This window comes from Maniola jurtina, chromosome 28 (genome assembly GCF_905333055.1).
Source record: "Maniola jurtina chromosome 28, ilManJurt1.1, whole genome shotgun sequence".
Classification (NCBI taxonomy): domain Eukaryota; kingdom Metazoa; phylum Arthropoda; class Insecta; order Lepidoptera; family Nymphalidae; genus Maniola; species Maniola jurtina.
Window position 1 is genome coordinate 1790468 of NC_060056.1, and position 6055 is coordinate 1796522.

The window sequence follows — 6055 nt, forward strand, 5'->3', positions numbered from 1 at the left end:
AATAACTTAATATTTTATTATCTGTACCATTTATCAATAATATTATAATTTATCCATGTAAACTGAGTTGTTGACCAGACTATTTACAGACAGGATTATTTTTGTTTATATAAAATATTTATCTTCCGACCCGTCCTACAAACCATCTTTAACGGTTTTGTAGTTCATTAGTTATAGGTCAGTTTTTAGTGTTAAAATTTTAATCTAGCTAGTTGATTTGAAGTCGAATTTTTTCGTTTATTGGTAACTGTACCAAATATATTTTATTTTGATTTTTAGAAACTAAAAAAGCGTTCAATTAATCTTTTGATCTCATAATCGTACCAAATATTTTAATTTTTAAAAACTAAAAAGGCGTTTAATTATTCTTCTGATCTCAAGTCTAAGTTTTTTTTCATTAATAATAATTTAATTTTAATTCAATTCGGGTTTTATTTGAACTGAAACAGTTACCTATACATCAGTCAAACCATTTATATTATGTATGTAATACTATAATGGCATAATATTATCATGACAAAAGACGCTATCTCGAAATACCGTGTTTCAGTTTAATGTATTGGAGACCTTCTTAAAACGCCAAAAAACTGTAACTAGAAACACAGTGTTTTGGTTGAACAAGTAAGCTAAGTTTCTTACGGCTTTGCTTTGACAATACACGTTTATAAAGATTATTGCAAATACATTAACAGTATTATCCTAAAACTTACATGGCTTTATCAATCATAAAAATATCTTTCGATTGATACCTAATGACACATATTTTATTTGAAAAATGTAGCTTAAATCAACCCAAATTAAAAAAAAACTTAAAACACAGTTTTATCAAAAACGGTTTTTCTAAGATACAGTGTTTTGGATTTACACGACAGTAGACAGACAGACAGACACACTTTCGCAATTATAATATTAGTATGGATGTTAGATTTAAGGAAAGTATTTATGGAATTGCTATAAAAAACAAATAAACAAGTGTAAATTAAAAATTTATAACACCCCCGACGATCCAAAGTATCAGAGTTTTCCAAAACATCATTTTCAAATAAATAATTATGTATCAAGGCAACGTCCATCTTGACAGCTTGACATTTGTCAATTGACATAATATTATGAACCTAACGGTTATGTAACCTTCTTTTCTACAAGAAAACTAGAAAAGAGCTGATAACTCTTAAACGGCTGAACCAATTTTTTTAGATTATAGCTAAGAACACTCTCGATCAAGCCACCTTTCAAACAAAAAAAACTAAATTAAAATCGGTTCATTCGTTTAGGCGCTACGATGCCACAGACAGATACACAGATACACAGATACACACGTCCAACTTATAACACCCCTCTTTTTGGGTCGGGGGTTAATAAAAAAGATCTTCATGTGCATCTGACATCTGAAACTGCTGAACCGATTTTTTAAATTCTTAGACCAGTAGAAAGCTGAGCAATTCATGAGTGACATAGGCTATATTTTATTTTCAAAAAGTTAGAGATCTTTACTAAAATTGTAATTAGCTACCTGTGCATGTCACTTTTTCATAGCTTAACAATAAAACCAATTTAGATGTTTACCAGAAAGATAGCTTGCATCCTGAAGATGGATACCATACTATATACATATACTGGAAAATTAAATAAAGTCTAAATAAAGCCATTATTGTTTTTCTACAGACAAAATGACGGGTGTAAGCTTGTATAGTGAATGTAAAATAAGTAGTACAGATTCTTAATATGAGGTGTATGAATATAGTCTGCACATTGTATAAAAACAGAAATCAGCCAAGTTTGTGTATTTAATCCTTAGTCTATGACATTCAATTCCATCAGCCTGTATGCGTTCACTGCTGGGCATAGGCCTTTCCAAGAGTGGGCCACCAAACACGGTTCTCCACCTTCCGTGTGGACTATACAAATTTCAAACCCCTTATGGGTTGAATTTTCAAAAATCCCTTCTTAGCTACGTCTACCGTAATGCCTATTTGCATACCAAAATTCAGCCCCATCCGTCAAGTAGTTTGAGCTGTGCATTGGTAAGTCAGTCAGTCAGTGATTTTTATATGTATAGATATATGGTATGATATTTAATAAACCACTGTTTTACTTGCCTCAATTTGTTTAGGAATGCCTGGTATAGTTCCAACATGTTTCTTTTTCAGTTTTGTAGCTTCTCACACAGCACCTCAGGTGCAGGATTTCACTGTGTTCCCAGTGTAAACACCAATTCAGATGACCAACTCCTTATTCTGGAAAGTTAAGGCAGAAACATAAAGTAAATGGTAAATTATATTATCATTAATAAATAGAGTAAATTTTCTTTTTTAGCTCAACAAAAGAACCAGATTTGGAGAAATCCCACAGGGAAACAGCTTGCATCTGGAGACACAGATAGGCATTTTAAGAGCCATGCTTTTTATCCTAGAAAATTAAAGAGTATCCATCTCATAGATAGGAATTTTGAAAAACCGAAACAAAGTCATGAGTATCAAAGTGTTTATTTTATAGGAAGCTTTGAAGTGTATTAAAGAGTTCACACTTTACAATGAACAACATAATGAACATTTTTAGCCACTCATAAGTGAGAATATCCCTGTTTATTTGGTATAATGGATATATTTGGATTTGGCATGTTTAATGAAGAAATTCATCTGAAATTAATCCATACCAATATTATGAACGTGAAAGTGTAACTGTAACTTTTCACAGCCTATCCATTTAACCAATTTTGACGAAATTTTGTGGTGATAGCTTGCATCTCGGAGATGGATGCAGGCTATTTCTTGTTCCATGAAATGAAAGAGTTCTTAAAAATCTAATTCCACATGGATGAAGTCACAGGCATCATCTATTTGGCACTGAAATAGCTTGCATCCTGGAGGAGACATAGGATACTAATTTTCATCCCAGAAAATGAAAGAGTTCCCATGGGATTTAAAAAATCTAAGTCACGCGAACAAAGTCGCGGGCATCATCTAGTAATACTTACTCTGTGATGACAAAACTATGCTTTCCACCTCCGTAATTGCAGTCTTATATAGTTATCATACTGCATGCATGTATGAGAGTCCCTTTAGCCTTTTCCATCCAGTCGTTCTCGTCCAGCCACTCTCCTGAGGTAGTTTTTCCAGCAGCTTGCACTTGGAGGTTGTTTTACATGAACTTATCGCCTTCACAGTAAGAACACCCCCAGAAGTCCCCAGAACCCCCAGAAGATGTTTGGTGCATCTTCGGCATTCGCTAGATGTGGGCCACCTTTCCTTTGATCTTCGTGAAAACGCAAAATGCAAGTCCAAACCAAGGAATACATTTCTCAATCTTCTCACTGATTCTTTATACGAGTGTATACAAAACAAGTATACTCAATTTAAGAAAAAAAGACGATGAATTTCTAAGAAAAACATATGAAACAGTGATTTAAATTGGCTAAAAAGTTTTCGTATTTTATTGATTTCTACGTTACGCCATTTTTATTGATTTTTGTTTTATCAACAGTGTTGTCGACATTTGATTTTATTTCCCCCAAATTCAGATTTTTAATCGTACCTATTGAAATGAGAAATCCAATGAACGACATTGAACATTTTTATATTTTGTATGTTACTGCTACTCTGTTTTATATTACTTTATTCAAAAAATGGTTATCATGTTATATCACTGTAATTTCAAACCTAAATATATTATTTTACTTAAATTTGCTCTATGATTCTTAAAAACCTTTAATTTTGGCAACATGAAATTTAAAGTTAAATCCAATAAAATATTATACTTTTTTCTATAAAAAGCTAAGCTCGTTTTTCTTCCACCTTTAGGGTAAAACTCTTAGCTGGTCACACTCCTCATGCGACCATTCCATATAACTATAATACATATAGTAATAAAAAATTTCAAACGTGTGCGTAAAATATAGCTGTGGTAGTGAAGCGAGAAGCTTAATGTCTACCCATACTAATTATGTGAGATAGAAGACATGTACTTGCAATGTACCTAAGCATATTTGAAATACCGTAGGATAGCCGGCCCTGCTCTGTGCTATGAGCCACAGGCAGTGTTGCCAACCCGAATTTTAGAAAATTGGTAGATTATGTGCCAAATGTTGGTAGAAGTTGGTAGAATGTAAAATGCAAAATTGGTAGATCTACCACCTCAATTTAGAAGATTTTTTAAGATTAAAAATAATTCAAATATATATAAAGTGGTGATATTATGTCAAACTAATTAAAAAAAAACCGCACGATTTGCACGATAAATCAAAAACTATTATGCATAAAAATAAATAAAAATCTATTTTAGAATGTACAGATAAAGCCCTTTCATAATATGATACCCCACTTGGTATAGTTATTTTACTTACTAGATCTCGTTCAAACCAATTTTCGGTGGAAGTTTGCATGGTAATGTACCTACGTCATATTTTTTTTTAGATCTCTTTTCTTTTTATCATTCTCTTATTTTAGAAGTTACAGGGGACACACACACACACATTTTACCACTTTGGAAGTGTGTCTCGTGCAAACTATTCAGTTTAGAAAAAAAATGATATTAGAAACCTCAATATCATTTTTGAAGACCTATGCATAGATACCCATACCACAGGGTTTGATGAAAAAAAAAATTTGGAGTTTCAGTTCTAAGTATGGGGAACCCCCAAAATTTATTGTATTTTTTCTATATTTAGTTATGTAAAAATCTTAATGCGGTTCACAGTATATATCTACTTACCAAGATTCAACAGTATAGTTCTTATAGTTTCGGAAAAAAGTGGCTGTGACATATGGACGGACAGACAGACATGACGAATCCATAAGGGTTCCGTTTTTTGCCATTTGGCTACGGAACCCTAAAAATAGGTAGTTTTTAGGTCTAAGTTGGTAGATAGGTAGATTGAAGTGAAAATTGGTAGATCTACCAAAAAGTTGGTAGATATGACATCGCTGGATCAGCGACTATATGAAGTTTGGATCATGGTGGCTTTGGGAGATGACAGGTAATAAAGGTGTAAAAGTTCTTTTGTCAAACTATATTTATTATTATATGTACGCAATAATACATATTAGAAATCAATGCATTGCCAGACAGAACCGTTGCAAACCCGCATCCAGTAACCCTTAAACTTTTAAACTCAGCTTTTAGAAAATAACGAAGGTCAAGCACGCGCTAGCTCTCCGTCTATTTACTCATAAGTAGATAATATTGTAACGTGTACCTTAGCGGTCCCGTTACATCCTTTATTTAGATCGCATATTTTTATTAACATAACCTGAAATCTGTTAGTAGACCTTTTATACGTCATATGTCAGTGTCCCAAACTTCACCATGACGTTTCTAAGGCGTGACGTTTGGGAATGTAATTCAACGATCTGTCAAACCTTCTTTCATATTGGAAAAAAAAAACTAGTAACATTTTTGACAGCTGGTTTACCGAATGAAGTTGGCATCTTTCGGTGGCCATTTTGAAGGTTCACTTTTTCTTCCTACATAGACACGCAAACATTTGCTCGTCAATTATTAATTTTTAAAAATGTGAAAGTTAAACTAAATAAGTATAATACATATTTATGGGCCAGAGGGCTATAGAGTGGTAGGACACGGCGCTTTTAGCGGTAAGTGTTCATTTTTCTACCCAATTTCGCCATTAGAACATTGAATTTTCCAACAAGAAAATGAATGAAAATTTTAACCTAACATTTCCTTGTTACAGCCGTCGATCCTAGATTTTCGTCTCTAGATCGTTGATCCTAGATCGTTGATCCTAGATTGTTATCATTTAACGCCTCATTTGAGCATTTATCATGAGGATTTTCCCGTAAATTTCATTTTGGATCGTACATGTTACGTTTTATATCGGATTCCATCCCGGAATTGGTGTGATGGAATGCAGTTTTCGGCCTGTGGAATTAGTTAGATATTCGACATGTGCCTAGCTTATTCTCTATTTTAACAAATTTTGTGATAATTTGGACTTTATTTTTTTTATAACCTAGTGTGTGGCCATGTGGCCCAGGTACTATAAGTTTGTTTATTTTTGGATAATTGTATAAAATATATAAAAAATTAAGACAAGTGA